The sequence below is a fragment of the Balaenoptera acutorostrata genome, chromosome X, assembly GCF_949987535.1.
Source record: "Balaenoptera acutorostrata chromosome X, mBalAcu1.1, whole genome shotgun sequence".
In the NCBI taxonomy this organism is placed as follows: Eukaryota; Metazoa; Chordata; class Mammalia; order Artiodactyla; family Balaenopteridae; genus Balaenoptera; species Balaenoptera acutorostrata.
In genome coordinates this window covers 103,892,565-103,911,812 of record NC_080085.1, presented here as the reverse complement: position 1 = coordinate 103,911,812, position 19,248 = coordinate 103,892,565, and the positions used below count along the sequence as shown (strand labels likewise).

Genomic DNA, 19,248 nt, shown 5'->3' with positions numbered 1-19,248 from the left:
ATGAATTGCTACTTTCAATAGTTATAGAAACTAGAAGGGTCCTGACTCTTTTTCCTCTTCTGTGTGGGAGATGGTATGAGGCCAGGATGAGGAATTTTATGCTTCCTGAAAATGCCTCATCTGCTCAATCCCATGGTTCTCCTCTGGTCCCTCTGCCTGCTCCTTCCTTGTTTTCTTGGCTTGCTCCTCTCCTTTCTCCTATTCTCAGAGGATTCACATCTGGTCCTCAGCCCGCTTATATCCCTCTCTATTTCTTACTCCCTCATCCACTCAGCCGTTTATCACTTCCACCCCTTGACTAGAATTTCTGCACTGAGGATTCCTAATCCTGACTTCTCGCCTTGGAGCTAGTCCCAGATTTCTAACTGCTCCAGTTGAGTGTTCCACTCACCTCAAACTCAACAGCCAAAACAGATGCCCCCTCTTCCCTGCCAAACTGCCTTTTCTTCTAACCATCCCAGTTTCCATCAGTCAGAACTCAGTTTCTCTGGGCTCCTCGATTAGAGCCTTTGAAATCACCTCTCCTCACTTTCCCTATATTCTATCACTAAATTTTGTTACTTCTTCCTTTGCAAAGCTTCTGGGATTCTCTCCTATGATATTCCCCTCACCCTGTTTCATGTCCTAATCACTTGAGGCTTCATGGCTTCTCCAGACTGACCTCTCTGACTTTATTAGTGTCCTCCAACCAGTGCCAGATCAATGTTTCAGAACACAATAGCTTTCTCAGTGTCTTACTCCACTGTGTGGCTCTAAATGCTGGTATCTTCTTTCCCATTTCGAAAAACCTCTACATATACCTTTCCCCAATGATCATCTAGCACAGCGCAGGCAGACAATGTGCTCATTACACTTTTTTGTCTAGGCTATCAAAGGACTCTGTTTTATAGTAACTGGCAGAAGACACAGAGTCAAGCCTTACATTATCAGTCACAAGGGGAGGAGTGCAAAGGTTCTGCAGAAAAGGAAGACAATTTAGAAAATGAACTAAGAGTAAAGAGTCCCAAACCCTTCACCTGTTTACTTCAGAATCATCTGTGCTCATTTTAAAATTTCAGATTCCTCAAACCCTCTCCCAGAGAACACTACTTAGAAGGTTTTGTCCAGGGCCTAGGAATAAGCATTTTGACGCAATTCTCCAGGGGATTGTGCTGCAAAATCCAGTCTTATAAAACTCAGATCTTTCCCATAAATACAGTCAATTGATCTTTGACAAAGGAGCAAAGGCAAGACATTGGAGCAAAGATAGTCTCTTCAACAAATGGTGCTGGAACAACTGGACATCCACATGCAAAAAAAATGAATCTAGTTACAGACCTTACACTATTCACAAAACTAAACTCACAATGGATCACAGACCTAAATGTAAAATGCAAAACTATAAACCTCCTAGGCGATAACACAGGAGAAAAGCTAGACAACCTTGGGTATGGTGATGACTTTTTAGATATAACATCAAAGGCATGATCTTTAAAAGAAATAATTGATAAGCTGAATTCCATTAAAATTAAAAACTTCTGCAAAAGATAATACCAAGTGAATAAGAAAACAAGGCACACACTGGGAGAAGATATTTGCAAAAGACACATCTGATAAAGGACTGTTATCCAAAATATACAAAGAACTCTTAAAACTCAACAATAAAACAAACAACCCAACTAAAAAATGGGCCAAAGATCTTCACAGACACTCCACCAAAGAAGATATATGGATGGCAAATAAGCATATGAAAAGATGTTCCACATCATATGTCATCAGAGAAATGCAAATTAAAGCAACAAGATACCACTACACACCAATTAGAATGCCCATAATCCAGAACACCAACAACACCAAATGCTGACGAGGATGTGGAGCAGCAGGAACTCTCATTCACTGCTGGTGGGAATACAAAATGGTACAGCCACTTTGGAAGGCAGTTTGGCAGTTTCTTACAAAACTAAACATATTCTTACCATATGATCAGCAATCGCGCTCTTTGGTATTTACCTAAAGGAGTTGAAAATTTATGTGCACATGAAAACCTGCATACAAATGTTTAAAGCAGCCTTATTCATCATTGCCAAAGCTTGGAAGCAACCAAGATGTCCTTCAGTAGGCAAATGGATAAATAAACTGTGGTATATCCAGACAACAAAATATTATTTAGCCTTAAAAAGAAATGAGTTATCAAGCTCTGAAAAGATATAGAGGAACCTTAAATGCATATTACTAAGTGAAAGAAGCCAATCTGAAAATGCTACATACTGTATGATTCCAACTATACAACATCCTGGAAAAAGTGAAACCATGGAGAATAAAAAAATCAGTGGTTGCCAGGGGTTGGGGTAGGGGAGAGATGAATTGGTGGAACACAGAAGATTTTTAGGGCAATGAAAATACTCTGTATGATATTATAATGATGGATATATGTCATACATTTGTCCAAACCCATGAATGTAGAACACCAAGAGTGAGCCCTAATGTAAACTATGGACTTTGGGTGATTATGATGTATCGATGTAGCTTCATCAATTGTAACAAATGTACTATTGGTGGGGAATGTTGATAACAGGGGAGGCTATTAATTGTGGGGGCAGTGGGTATATGGAAAATCTCTGTACCTTCCTCTCACTTTTGTTGTAAACCTAGAGCTGTTCTAAATAATGTCGTTTTTGAAAAAGAAAACAAAAATTCAGATCTAATGTATTTAGTTCTTCAAAAGCTGTGCAAAGAAATGCTTCAATATAGAAAGTGACCTTGTCCCTTAAGAGACAGTACATAAGATTTTTCTTGTGGTTGTAGGCCCCTGTGGTTCATGAATGAAACAGTTTTTTAAAAGCTTAGTTACAGCCATGACTAGTTTTTAGATCAGACAGGTATGAAATGTTTTCCACCCACAGCCAAAAATAAAAAACTGAAGAAACTTATGATATTATTTTTACATAACTGAAGAAAACTATGTAGAAAGTAAATTTTTTTTCAATAATGAAAGGAACTCCTCTAATGGGTAACCTTTGAGATTCCTTTTCCATTTTTGTACCCTGAGTATTTCATATATGCTCATGGACCCCAGATATGAAATTAAAAAAAAATTTTGTTGTTCTTTAGAAAAAAAATAGCGAAAGGAAAAATATCGGTTTTGAATGGACAACTTTCGAAATTTTGTGAAAGATTAGATGATAACCTAAGATAGGAGGCATTCAAGTGCTTCCTGTTAAAAATCAAACACTGGAATCCACAGAATCATACTGTAGACATAAGGAGGAAATGGACAAATTAAAGACTATTTCCCCACTCTGAAGATGATTAATATGGTAAGAAATTCCCGAAAATTCATTGGCATGGCTAGTCTGTAGCTATTAAGGTCAGGCTCCCTTCAGTGCCAGACTATCCCTGCAGGACTGCATGTCATTGCCCCGGGGCTTCAAAATGACTCCGCCTTTTCTGACTGGTGATTAGGGAAACAGTCTCCGGCAGTTTGTTTGACAAGATTTAAACTGGTACCTAAACCAATTCTTAGTGCTTGATTATGAATGAGCCACGTGTCTTTCTTTTGTTGTTTTGATTGGAAAGGATCTCTCTAGGGGAGAGCAGGGAGGAAGAGGTATGGGCTAGGCGCTAATTATGCGAGGTTGGGCAAGAGGCCAGCTATGTGTACTGGCTACATCTGCAAGGGAGTGGGGATGAATAATAAAAAACAATATAGCCACCATGTATTGCGTGCTTACTCTATAAATGTTAGCAGTTAGGCACAACTCCCAACACTCTTCATATAACAGCCCTCACATCCTTAAGAAGTAGCACTATTATTACTACCCCCATTTTACAGATTACAAAACTGAGGCTCAGAGAGAAGTGACTTGCCCCAAATCACACTGCTAGTAAGAAAGAGAGCCAGGATTTGAACCCAGGCAGTGTGGCTCCAGAAACAAATAAGCTGCGGGGTAGTAAGGGCAAAAGATACAGAATTTATACCAGTACTGTCCAACAACGTTTTCTGGGATTATGGAAACGTCTGAGATCCGTGCTGTCTGATACAGGAGCCACTAGCCATATGTGAAATTGGCTACTAAGACTGAGCAACTGAAGTTTTAATTCGATTTAATTTTAATTAATTTAAATTAAAACGTAAACAGTCATGTGTGACTAGTGGCCCTTGTATTGGCCAGCACAGGTCTATGTTACAGTAAGAGTCCATCCACACTGATGACCAACTCTGGGAACATGTATGACAAGAAGTGGTATTACTGATGCCTGCCCCCCCCACCCCAGGTGCCAGCGAACCCCCACTCTCTGAGGATGGCTTCTTGCACCACCTCCCATGGTTGTAGATTATCCCCTGCACCAAGGCATGAACTAAGGGCTGAAAGCCAGCCCGAGCACCATCTGCTGTCAGCTTTGGCAAGACGCTGCATCAGCCCAGAACGCTTCAGCCCAGAGGAAGAAGAATGCCTTTCTACTTGGTCGGGCCAGTTTTTTGTAATTTATTCATCAAGAGGGGATACTGGAGAGAAAGCTTCAAGAAGGCGGAGGAGTAAGCCGTGGAGATCACCTTCCTCCCCACAAATACATCAGAAGTACATCTACATGTGGAACAACTCCTACAGAACACCTACTGAACGCTGGCAGAAGACCTCAGACTTCCCAAAAGGCAAGAAACTCCCCACGTACCTGGGTAGGGCAAAAGAAAAAAGAGAGACAAAAGAATAGGGATGGGACCTGCACCTCTGGGAGGGAGCTGTGAAGGAGGAAAGGTTTCCACACACTAGGAAGCCCCTTCACTGGCGGAGATGGCAGGTGGGCAGGGGGGAAGCTTCGGAGCCATGGAGGAGAGCGCAGCAACAGGGGTGCAGAGGGCAAAGCAGAGAGGTTCCCGCACAGAGGATCGGTGCCGACCAGCACTCACCAGCCCGAGAGGCTTGTCTGCTCATGTGCCAGGGCGGGCGGGGGCTGGGAACTGAGGCTCGGGCTTTGGAGGTCAGACCACAGGGAGAGGACTGGGGTTGGCTGCGTGAACACGGCCTGAAGGGGGCTAGTGCACCACAGCTAGCCGGGAGGGAGTCCGTGAAAAAGTCTGGAACTGCCTAAGAGGCAAGAGACCATTGTTTTGGGGTGCGCGAGGATAGGGGATTCAGAGCACCGCCTAAATGAGCTCCAGAGACAGCGCGAGCCGCGGCTATCAGCGTGGACCCCAGAGACGGGCATGAGATGCTAAGGCTGCTGCTGCAGCCACCAAGAAGCCTGTGTGCAAGCCCAGGTCACTATCCACACCTCCCCTCCCGGAAGCCTGTGCAGCCCGCCACTGCCAGGGTCCCATGATCCAGGGACAACTTCCCTGTGAGATCACGTGGCATACCCCAGGCTGGTGCAACGTCACGCCGGCCTCTGCCGCTGCAGGCACGCCCCGCATCCATACCCCTCCCTCTCCCTGGCCTGAGTGAGCCAGAGCCCCCGAATCAGCTGCTCCTTTAGCCCCATCCTGTGTGAGCGAAGAACAGATGCCCTTAGGCGACCTACATGCAGAGGCGGGTCCAAATCCAAAGCTGAACCCCAGGAGCTGTGCGAACAAAGAAGAGAAAGGGAAATCTCTCCCAGCGGCCTCAGGAGCAGTGGGTTAAATCTCCACAATCAACTTGATGCACCCTGCATCTGTGGAATACCTGAAATAGACAGCAAATCATCCCAAAATTGAGGCGGTGGACTCTGGGAGCAACTGTAGACTAGGGGTTTGCTATCTGCATCTAATTTGTTTCAGGTTTTATGTTTATCTTACTTTAGTATTTAGAGCTTATTATCATTGGTAGATTTGTTTATTGATTGGGTTGCTCTCTTCCTTTTTTTTACAATATATATATTTTTTTCCTTTTTCTCCTTTTGTGGGTGTCTGTGTGTATGCTTCTTTGTGTGATTTTGTCTGTATAGCTTTGCTTTTACCATTTGTCCTAGGGTTCTGTCTGTCCATTTTTTTGTGTGTGTAGTTTTTCACACTTGTTATCATTGGTGGATTTGTTTCTTGGTTTGGTTGCTCTCTTCTCTCTTTCTTTCTTCTTTTTATTACTTGTATATATATATATATATTTTTTTTTTTTATGTGGGATCTTCCCGGACCAGGGCTCGAACCCATGTCCCCTGCATTAGCAGGTGGATTCTCAACCACTGCGCCACCAGGGAAGCCCTACTTGTATATTTTTAATAATATATTTTAAATTTTTTATTTCAATAACTTTATTTTATTTTTCTTTCTTTCTTTTTCTCCCTTTTCTTCTGAGCCGTGTGGCTGACAGGGACTTGGTGCTCCGGCCGGGTATCAGGCCTGTGCCTCTGAGGTGGGAGAGCCAAGTTCAGGACATTGGTCCACCAGAAACCTCCCGGCCCCACGTTATATCAAATGGCAAAAGCTCTCCCAGAGACCTCCATCTCAACGCTAAGACCCAGCTCCACCCAACGACCAGCAAGCTACAGTGCTGGACACCCTATGCCAAACAACCAGCAAGACAGGAACACAGCCACACCCATTAGCACAGAGGCTGCCTAAAATCATAATAAGGTCACAGACATCCCAAAACACACCACCGGATGCGGTCCTGCTCTCACCAGAAAGACAAGATCCAGCCTCATCCATCAGAACCTAGGCACCAGTCCCCTCCACCAGGAAGCCTACACAACCCACTGAACCAACCTCACCCACTGCGGGCAGACACCAAAAACAATGGGAACTACGAACCTGCAGCCTGTGAAAAGGAGACCCCAAACACAGTAAGTTAAGCAAAATGAGAAGACAGAGAAATACACAGCAGATGAAGGAGCAAGGTAAAAATCCACCAGACCTAACAAATGAAGAGGAAATAGGCAGTCTACCTGAAAAACAATTCAGAGTAATGATAGTAAAGATGATCCAAAATCTTGGAAATATAATAGAGAAAATACAAGAAACATTTAACAAGGACCTAGAAGAACTAAAGAACAAACAAACAATGATGAACAACACAATAAATGAAATTAAAAATTATCTAGAAGGAATCAATAGCAGAATAACTGAGGCAGAAGAACAGATAAGTGACCTGGAAGACAAAATAGTGGAAATAACTACCGCAGAGCAGAATAAAGAAAAAAGAATGAAAAGAATTGAGGACAGTCTCAGAGACTTCTGGGACAACATTAAACACACCAACATTCGAATTATACGGGTCCCAGAAGAACAAGAGAAAAAAAAAGGGACTGAGACAATATTTGAAGAGATTATAGTTGAAAACTTCCCTAATATGGGAAAGGAAATACTCAGTCAAGTTCAGGAAGCACAGAGAGTCCCATACAGGATAAATCCAAGGAGAAACACGCCAAGACACATATTAATCAAACTATCAAAAATTAAATACAAAGAAAAAATATTAAAAGCAGCAAAGGAAAAACAACGAATAACATACAAGGGAATCCCCATAAGGTTAACAGCTGATCTTTCAGGAGAAACTCTGCAAGCCAGAAGGGAGTGGCAGGACATATTTAAAGTGATGAAAGAGAAAAACCTACAACCAAGATTACTCTCCCCAGCAAGGATCTCATTTAGATTCGATGGAGAAATTAAAACCTTTACAGACAAGCAAAAGCTAAGAGAATTCAGCACCAACAAACCAGCTTTACAACAAATGCTAAAGGAACTTCTCTAGGCAGGAAACACAAGAGAAGGAAAAAACCTACAATAACAAACCCAAAGCATTTAAGAAAACGGTAATAGGAACACACATATCGATAACTACCTTAAATTTAAATGGATTAAATGATCCAACCAAAGGACACAGACTGCCTGAATGGATACAAAAACAAGACCTGTACATATGCTGTCTACAGGAGACCCACTTCAGACCTAGGGACATATACAGACGGAAAGTGAGGGGATGGAAAAAGATATTCCATGCAAACGGAAATCAAAAGAAAGTTGGAGTAGCAATTCTCATCTCAGAGAAAATAGACTTTATTTTCACCATTGAGTATGACAAATACAACTATAAGAGACAAAGAAGGACATTACAGAATGATCAAGAGATCAATCCAAGAAGAACATATAACAATTGTAAATATTTATGCACCCAACATAGGAGCACCTCAATACATAAGGCAAATGCTAACAGACATAAAAGGGGAAATCGACAGTAACACAATCATAGTAGGGGACTTTAACACCCCACTTTCACCAATGGACAGATCATCCAAAATGAAGATAAATAAGGAAACACAAGCTTTAAATGATACATTAAACAAGATGGACTTAACTGACATTTATAGAACATTCCATCCAAAAACAACAGAATACACTTTCTTCTCAAGTGCTCATGGAACATTCTCCAGGATAGATCATATCTTGGGTGACAAATCAAGCCTTGGTAAATTTAAGACAACTGAAATTGTATCAAGTATCTTTTCTGACCATAATGCTATGAGACTAGATATCAATTACAGGAAAAAAAATCTGTGAAAAATACAAACACATGAATGCTAAACAATACACTACTAAATAACCAAGAGATCACTGAAGAAATCAAAGAGGAAATCAAAAAATACCTAGAAACAAATGACAATGAAAACACGACGACCCAAAACCTATGGGATACAGCAAAAGCAGTTCTAAGAGGGACATTTATAACAATACAATCCTACCTCAAGAAACAAGAAATATCTCAAATGAACAACCTAACGTTAGACCTAAAGCAATTAGAGAAAGAAGAACAAAAAAACCCCCAAGTTAGCAGAAGGAAAGAAACCATAAATATCAGATCAGAAATAAATGAAAAAGAAATGAAGGAAACGATAGCAAAGATCAATAAAACTAAAAGCTGGTTCTTTGAGAAGATAGACAAAATTGATAAACCATTAGCCAGACTCATCAAGAAAAAAGGGAGAAGACTCAAATCAATAGAATTAGAAATGAAAAAGGAGAAGTAACAACTGACACTGCAGAAATACAAAGGGTTCATGAGAAATTACTGCAAGCAACTCTATGCCAATAAAATGCACAACCTGGAAGAAATGGACAAATTCTTAGAAAAGCACAACCTTCTGAGAGTGAACCAGGAAGAAACAGAAAATATAAACAGACCAATCACAAGCACTGAAATTGAACCTGTGATTAAAAATCTTCCAACAAACAAAAGCCCAGGACCAGATGGCTTCACAAGCGAATTCTAACAAGCATTTACAGAAGAGCTAACACCTATCCTTTTCAAAATCTTCCAAAATATAGCAGAGGGAGGAACACTCCCAAACTCATTCTACAAGGCCACCATTACCCTGATACCAAAACCAGACAAAGACGTCACAAAGAAAGAAAACAACAGGCCAATATCACTGATGAACATAGATGCAAAAATCCCCAACAAAATACTAGCAAACAGAATCCAACAGCACATTAAAAGGATCATACACCATGATCAAGTGGGGTTTATCCCAGGGATGCAAGGATTCTTCAATATACGCAAATCAATCAACATGATACACCATATTAACAAACTGAAGGAGAAAAACCATATGATCATCTCAATAGATGCAGAAAAAGCTTTTGACAAAATTCAACACCCATTTATGATAAAAACTCTCCAGAAAGTAGGCACAGAGGGAACTTACCTCAACATAATAAAGGCCATATATGACAAACCTACAGGCAACATCATACTCAATGGTGAAAAACTGAAACCATTTCCACTAAGATCAGGAACAAGACAAGATTGCCCACTCTCACCACTATTATTCAACATAGTTTTGGAAGTTTTAGTCACAGCAACCAGAGAAGAGAAAAAAATAAAAGGAATCCAAATCAGAAAAGAAGAAGTAAAAGTGTCACTGTTTGCAGATGACAGATACTATACATAGAGAATCCCAAAGATGCTACCAGAAAACTACTAAAGCTAATCAATGAATTTGGTAAAGTAGCAGGATATAAAATTAATGCACAGAAATCTCTTGCATTCCTATACACTAATGATGAAAAATCTGAAAGAGAAATTATGGAAACACTCTCATTTACCATGGCAACAAGAAGAATAAAATACCTAGGACTAAACCTACCTAAGGAGACAAAAGACCTGTATGCAGAAAACTATAAGACACTGATGAAAGAAATTAAAGATGATACAAACAGATTCAGAGATATACCATGTTCTTGGATTAGAAGAATCAACACTGTGAAAATGACTATACTGCCCAAAGCAATCTACAGATTCAATGCAACCCCTATCAAACTACCAATGGCATTTTTCACAGAACTAGAACAAAAAATTTTACAATTTGTATGGAAACACAAAGGACCCTGAATAGCCAAAGCAATCTTGAGGGAGAAAGACGGAGCTGGAGGAATCAGGCTCCCTGACTTCAGACTATACTACAAAGCTACAGTCATCAAGATAGTATGGTACTGGCACAAAAACAGAAATAATAGATCAATGGAACAGGATAGAAAGCCCAGAGATAAATGCACACACATAGGGTCACCTTATCTTGGATAAAGGAGGCAAGAATATATAATGGAGAAAAGACAGCCTCTTCGATAAGTGGTGCTGGGAAAACTGGACAGCTACATGTAAAAGAATGAAATTAGAACACTCCCTAACACCATACACAAAAAATAAACTCAAAATGGATTAAAGACCTAAATGTAAGGCCAGACACTATAAAACTCTTAGAGGAAAACATAGGCAGAACACTGTATGACATAAATCACAGCAAGATCCTTTTTGACCCACCTCCTAGAGAAATGGAAATAAAAACAAAAATAAACAAATGGGACCTAATGAAGCTTAAAAGCTTTTGCACAGCAAAGGAAACCATAAACAAGATGAAAAGACAACCTTCAGAATGGGAGAAAATATTTGCAAATGAAGTAACTGACAAAGGATTAATCTCCAAAATTTCCAAGCAACTCATGCAGCTCAATATCAAAAAAACAAACAACCCAATCCAAAAATGGGCAGAAGACCTAAATAGACATTTCTCCAAAGAAGATATAGATTGCCAACAAACACATGAAAGAATGCTCAACATCACTAATCATTAGAGAAATGCAAATCAAAACCACAATGAGGTATCACCCCACACCAGTCAGAATGGCCATCATCAAAAAGTCTACAGAAAATAAATGCTGGAGAGCGTGTGGAGAAAAGGGAACCCTCTTGCACTGTTGGTGGGAATGTAAATTGATACAGCCACGATGGAAAACAGTATGGAGGTTCCTCAAAAAACGAAAAATAGAACTAATATATGACCCAGCAATCCCACTACTGGGCATATACCCTGAGAAAACCATAATTCAAGAAGAGTCATGTACCACAATGTTCATTGCAGCACTATTTACAATAGCCAGGACATGGAAGCAACCTAAGTGTCCATCGACAGATGAATGGATAAAGAAGATGTGGCACATACATACAATGGAATATTACTCAGCCATAAAAATAAACGAAATTGAGTTATTTGTAATGAGGTGGATGGACCTAGAGACTGTCATACAGAGTGAAGTAAGCAGAAAGAGAAAAACAAATACTGTATGCTAACACATATATATGGAATCTTAAAAAAAAAAAGGTTCTGAAGAACCTAGGGGCAAGACAGGAATAAAGATGCAGATGTAGAGAATGGACTTGAGAACACGGGGAGGGGGAAGAGTAAGCTGGGACGAAGTGAGAGAGTGGCATGGACATATATACACTACCAAATGTAAAATAGATAGCTAGTGGGAAGCAGCCACATAGCACAGGGAGATCAGCTCGGTGCTTTGTGATCACCTAGAGGGGTGGGATAGGGAGGGTGGGAGGGAGACGCAAGAGGGAGGAGATATGGGGATATATGTATACATATAGCTGATTCATTTTGTTATAAAGCAGAAACTAACACACCATTGTAAAGCAATTATACTCCAATAAAGATGTAAAAAAAAAAAAAAGCCTATAGTAACAGCTTTCTCCAGACTTCACCACAACATAATCAGGGCCAGGCTACTCCTTTTAAGGCTTAGTTCTCGGTCCCTTTCACTAGCAGTTCTTTCGGGAGGCAGATGTACTCAGTCCTCCTCTGTTTTTATTCATGAACTATAATGCTCTTGAGTTGTTTATCCCTCCCTTCTAAGTCCTCACCCCAGTCCTGAATGTTGTCTAACTTTGGATCCTACCAAACATTCAAAACCTATTTATGGAGCACCTACCATGTATCAGGCACAGGGGGAAACAAGACACAGCCCTTGCTCTCAAGGGAGATGGCAGTCTGGGGAGGGTGACCACTAAGTAAACAGGAAATGCAACACAATGTGCTGAGTATTATGACACAGGAAGGTGCAGGGTACCGTGGTACATGATGACTGGGCACATATCTAGGCTTGAGAGGTCAAGGAAGGCTTTCTGGAAGGGAAGTGATGTCTGAGCTAAGAAGGACAAATAAGGGGCATCCAGGTTTAAGGGCAAGGCTTGGGCTGTGAGGGAACGCAGAGTGCTTCCGCTATTCTGGCTGAACGTTCGGTTTGGCTGCCACTCTTCTGTTTGAGTGTTTGAAGAGCGACTTTGAGGAACTGGAAGAAGTTCAGTGTGGGCTGGGAGGTAGGTGCAAGAGGGGTGGGGGTACATGGGGGAGACGAGACTGACGCTACAGAGATGGGCAGGAGCTGGAGCACAAAAGGCTTTGTCGGTCACACTGGTGAGTTTGGACTTTATCCTGCAGCCACCAGGGAGCCACTGAAGGGCTTTAAGTAAAGGAGAAACAACAGGTACCATAAGCGGGCAAGTGAAACTGCAAAACCTCAAGTGAGAATGATCTGTCCTGAGGGGTGGGGGGGACTGAACTGCACAATCTCAGTCTGGCTTCGCCTCCAGTGCTTCTCAATTTGGCCGGGAGCACCTCTGGGGACAGGGGAGGAGAGTGAATGCTAACCCCCCGGCAACTTGGGAGGTTTTTGTTCAAAAATTCATGTGACATTTTTATACTATAAGCATACTTTTTTTGTACAGAGTGTTCATTCTTGAATAAAGTAAGTTCAATGTTGGCTTGTAGATAATAAAGTATTTGATTTTGATTCAATAAATGTTTCTCAATCCTGAAAAGAAAAATTCATGTGGTTGTTTTGCGTTCTATTGCATGATATAGCCATGAGTGTTTTCATATACCAAAAATACTTTACAGCAAGTCATCAGGCAAAATGGACATTCCAGGACAAGGCCATGTTTATCCTATAGCTTCAGAAGTCTTGGACGAGGCCTTCCACCCCCCACTCTCTCAGAAACAGTCTGAAGGAGCAATAAACAGGGGGACAAGGGCACGTGCAGGGCAGACTGCCAACACTAGATCTCCTGCTTCCCCACATGGAATCACACAGACTAAATGCCCGCCGTCCTCAGACCACTCTTGCCCGGTGCCACCTCCAGCCTCGGAGACTCCTCCCCATCCAGGCAGTCCACCCCCTTCATCAAAGCCTCTCAGCTTCACTCCGCCACCACCCCAAGCTCCACTGTCCCACCCCAAGCTCCACCGTCGCTTCCCACAGAGTCTGCCTACACTTCTGGAAGCCTCCATCATGCACTCTTATTTCTATATAGGCAATTGTGCCCAGTGCTGTCTCCTCCACATTTGAAGCTTTAGGAGTGAAGAGACATGTTTCTTATCTCTGCTGCCCATTCAGTGCTTTATCCACAATGTGTGCTAAAGTTTTACTGAATTGAATTGATTAGCCTGGTCCTTTCTTCCTTGTTCTGTTGTTAATAATTCTAGGCTCTAGAGAGGGCAGACAGCAGAAGCAAGAAGAACTACAATCCTGCAGCCTGTGGAACAAAAACCACATTCACAGAAAGACAGACAAGATGAAAAGGCAGAGGGCTATGTACCAGATGAAGGAACAAGATAAAACCCCAGAAAAACAACTAAATGAACTGGAGATAGGCAAGCTTCCAGAAAAAGAATTCAGAATAATGATAGTGAAGATGATCCAGGACCTCGGAAAAAGAATAGAGGCAAAGATCGAGAAGATGCAAGAAATGTTTAACAAAGACCTAGAAGAATTAAAGAACAAACAAATAGAGATGAACAATACAATAACTGAAATGAAAACTACACTAGAAGGAATCAAGAGCAGAATAACTGAGGCAGAAGAACGGATAAGTGACCTGGAAGACAGAATGGTGGAATTCACTGCTGTGGAACAGAATAAAGAAAAAAGAATGAAAAGAAATGAAGACAGCCTAAGAGACCTCTGGAACAACATTAAACACAACAACATTTGCATTATAGGGGTCCCAGAAGGAGAAGAGAGAGAGAAAGGACCCGAGAAAATATTTGAAGAGATTAGAGTCGAAAACTTCCCTAACGTGGGAGAGGAAATAGCCACCCAAGTCCAGGAAGCGCAGACAGTCCCATACAGGATAAACCCAAGGAGAAACACGCCGAGACACATAGTAATCAACTTGGTAAAAATTAAAGACAAAGAAAAATTATTGAAAGCAGCAAGGGAAAAACGACAAATGACATACAAGGGAACTCCCATAAGGTTAACAGCTGATTTCTCAACAGAAACTCTACAAGCCAGAAGGGAGTGGCATGATATACTTAAAGTGATGAAAGGGAAGAACCTACAACCAAGATTACTCTACCCAGCAAGGATCTCATTCAGATTTGATGGAGAAATCAAAAGCTTTACAGACAAGCAAAAGCAAAGAGAATTCAGCACCAACAAACCAGCTCTACAACAAATGCTAAAGGAACTTCTCTAGGCAGGAAACACAAGACAAGAAAAGGACCTACAATAACAAACACAAAACAATTAAGAAAATGGTCATAGGAACATACATATCGATAATTACCTTAAACGTGAATGGATTAAATGCTCCAACCAAAAGACACAGGCTTGCTGAATGGATACAAAAACAAGACCCATATGTATGCTGTCTACCAGACACCCACTTCAGACCTAGGGACACATACAGACTGAAAGTGAGGGGATGGAAAAAGATATTCCATGCAAATGGAAATCAAAAGAAAGCTGGACTAGCAATACTCATATCAGATATGATAGACTTTAAAATAAAGAATGTTCCAAGAGACAAGGAAGGACACTACATAATGATCAAGGGATCAATCCAAGAAAAAGATATAACAATTATAAATATATATGCACCCAACATAGGAGCACCTCAAAACATAAGGCAACTGCTAATAGCTATAAAAGAGGAAATCGACAGTAACACAATAATAGTGGGGGACTTTAACACCTCACTTACACCAATGGACAGATCATCCAAAATGAAAATAAAAAAAGAAACAGAAGCTTTAAATGACACAATAGACCAGATAGATTTAATTGATACTTATAGGACATGCCATCCAAAAACAGCAGATTACACTTTCTTCTCAAGTGCGCATGTAACATTCTCCAGGATAGATCACATCTTGGGTCACAAATCAAGCCTCAGTAAACTTAAGAAAATTGAAATCATATCAAGCATCTTTTCTGATCACAACGCTCTGAGATAAGAAATGAATTACAGGGAAAAAAACGTAAAAGATACAAACACATGGAAGTTAAACAATACGTTACTAAATAACCAAGAGATCACTGAAGAAATCAAAGAGGAAATCAAAAAATACCTGGAGACAAATGACAATGAAAACACGACAATCCAAAACCTATGGGATGCAGCAAAAGCAGTTCTAAGAGGGAAATTTATAGCTATACAAGCCTACCTCAAGAAACAACAAAAATCTCAAATAAACAATCTAACGTTACACCTAAAGGAACTAGAGAAAGAAGAACAAACAAACCCCAGAGTTAGCAGAAGGAAAGAAAGCATCAAGATCAGAGCAGAAATAAATGAAATAGAAACAAAGAAAACAATAGCAAAGATCAATAAAACTAAAAGCTGGTGCTTTGAGAGGATAAACAAAATTGATAAACCATTAGCAAGACTCATCAAGAAAAAGAGGGAGAGGACTCAAATCAATAAAATTAGAAATGAAAAAGGGTAAGTTACAACAGACACCGCAGAAATACAAAGCATCCTAAGAGACTACTACAAGCAACTCTATGCCAATAAAATGGAAGAAATGGACACATTCTTAGAAAGGTATAACCTTTCAAGACTGAACCAGGAAGAAATAGAAAATATGAACAGACCAATCACAAGTAATGAAATTGAAACTGTGATTAAAACTCTTCCAACAAACAAAAGTCCAGGACCAGATGGCTTCACAGGTGAATTCTATCAAACATTTAGAGAAGAGCTAACACCCATCCTTCTCAAACGCTTCCAAAAAATTGCAGAGGAAGGAACACTCCCAAACTCCTTCTATGAGGCCACCATCACCCTGATACCAAAACCAGAAAAAGATACTACATAAAAAGAAAATTACAGACCAATATCACTGATGAATATAGATGCAAAAATCCTCAACAAAATACTAGCAAACAGAATCCAACAACACATTAAAAGGATCATACACCATGATCAAGTGGGATTTATCCCAGGGATACAAGGATTCTTCAATATACGCAAATCAATCAATGTGATACACCATATTAACAAATTGAAGAATAAACACCATATGATCATCTCAATAGATGCAGAAAAAGCTTTTTGACAAAATTCAACACCCATTTATGATAAAAACTCTACAGAAAGTGGGCATAGAGGAAACCTACCTCAACATAATAAAGGCCATATATGACAAACCCACAGCAAACATCATTCTCAATGGTGAAAAACTGAAAGCATTTCCTCTAAGATCAGGAACAAGACAAGGTTGTCCACTCTCACCACTATTATTCAACATAGTTTTGGAAGTCCTAGGCATGGCAATCAGAGAAGAAAAAGAAATAAAAGGAATACAAAGTGGAAAAGAAGAAGCAAAACTGTCACTGTTTGCAGATGACATGATACTATACATAGAGAATCCTAAAGATGCCACCAGAAAACTACTAGAGCTAATCAATGAATTTGGTAAAGTTGCAGGATACAAAATTAATGCACAGAAACCTCTTGCATTCCTATACACTAATGATGAAACATCTGAAAGAGAAATTAAGGAAACACTCCCATTTACCATTGCAACAAAAAGAATAAAATACCTAGGAATAAACCTACCTAGGGAGACAAAAGACCTGTATGCAGAAAACTATAAGACACTGATGAAAGAAATTAAAGATGATACCGACAGATGGAGAGATATACCATGCTCTTGGATTGGAAGAATCAATACTGTGAAAATGACTATACTACCCAAAGCAATGTACAGATTCAATGCAATCCCTATCAAATTACCAATGGCATTTTTTACAGAACTAGAACAAAAAAATCTTAAAATTTGTATGGAGACACAAAAGACCCCGAATAGCCAAAGCAGTCTTGAGGGAAAAGAACGGAGCTGGAGGAATCAGACTCCCTGACTTCAGACTATACTATAAAGCTACAGTAATCAAGACAATATGGTACTGGCACAAAAACAGAAACACAGATCAATGGAACGGGATAGAAAGCTCAGAGATAAACCCACGCACCTATGGTCAACTAATCTATGACAAAGGAGGCAAGGATATACATGGAGAAAAACAGTCTCTTCAATAAGTGGTGCTGGGAAAACTGGACAGCTACATGTAAAAGAATGAAATTAGAACACTCCCTAACACCATACACAAAAATAAACTCAAAATGGATTAGGAACCTAAATGTAAGACCAGACACTATAAAACTCTTAGAAGAAAACTTAGGAAGAACACTCTTTGACATAAATCACAGCAAGATCTTTTTCGATCCACCTCCTAGAGTAATGGAAATAAAAACAAATATAAACAAATGGGACCTAATGAAACTTCAAAGCTTTTGAACAGCAAAGGAAACCATAAACAAGACGAAAAGACAACCCTCAGAATGGGAGAAAATATTTGCAAACGAATCAACGGACAAAGGATTAATCTCCAAAATATATAAATAGCTCATGCAGCTCAATATTAAAAAAACAAACAACCCAAGCCAAAAATGGGCAGAAGACCTAAATAGACATTTCTCCAAAGAAGACATACAGCTGGCCAAGAAGCACATGAAAAGCTGCTCAACATCACTAATTATTAGAGAAATGCAAATCAAAACTACCATGAGGTATCACGTCACACCAGTAAGAATGCGCATCATCAGAAAATCTACAAACAACAAATGCTGGAGAGGGTGTAGAGAAAAGGGAACTCTCTTGCACTGTTGGTGGGAATGTAAATTGATATAGCCACTATGGAGAACAGTATGGAGGTTCCTCAAAAAACTAAAAATAGAATTACTATATGACCCAGCAATCCCACTACTAGGCATATACCCAGAGAAAACCGTAATTCAAAAAGACACATGCACCCCAATGTTCATTGCAGCACTATTTACAATAGCCAGGTCATGGAAGCAACCTAAATGCCCATCGACAGACGAATGGATAAAGAAGGTGTGGTACATATATACAATGGAATATTACTCAGCCCTAAAAAGGAATGAAATTGGGTCATTTGTTGAGACGTGGATGGATCTAGAGACTGTCATACAGAGTGAAGTAAGCCAGAAAAAGAAAAACAAATATTGTATATTAACGCATATATGTGGAACCTAGAAAAATGGTACAGATGAACCGGTTTGCAGGGCAGAAATAGAGACACAGATGTAGGGAGCAAACGTATGGACACCAATGGGGGAAAGCGGCAGGGGGTGGGGAGTGGTGGTGTGATGAATTGGGCGATTGGGATTGACATGTATACACTAATATGTATAAAATTGATGACTAATAAGAACTTGCTGTTTAAAAAAACAAAATAAAATTCAAAAATTAAAAAAAAATAATTCTAGGCTCTAAAGAAAGGAAATGTTGAAAGATTAATTTAGAAAAGAAAGAAAATTTTAACAAATTTTGTAGATATAGTCACAAGCATGAAATGTAAGTTATTTTGTGGGGAACTAAACTACTTTTGAACCCTGGGAATGATTTAAGTTTCCTTTTGAGAGGTAGATACCAATCACTCAGACATTGTTGATGGGAATGTAAAACGGTACAGCCACTCTAGAAAATAGTTTGGCAGGTTTTTTAATAAAACTAGATATGCAATTACCATACGATCCAGCAATTACACTCTAAGGCATTTATTCCAGGGAACTGAAAAGTGATGTTCACATAAAAACCTGAATATGAATATTTATAGTAGTTTTATTCATACTTGCAAAAAATTGGAAACACTCGAGATATCCTTCAGTGAATAAAAGGTTAAACAAACCAATACATCCA

The 19,248-nt window shown here is 40.0% G+C and overlaps 1 protein-coding gene across 1 annotated transcript in view; it reads right to left on the bottom strand.

Moving 5' to 3' along the window:
• The window catches only part of IL13RA1 (interleukin 13 receptor subunit alpha 1), a 66,136-nt gene that overhangs the window by 31,201 nt on the left and 15,687 nt on the right, over positions 1-19,248 (bottom strand). The gene's annotated exons all lie outside the window — the stretch shown is intronic.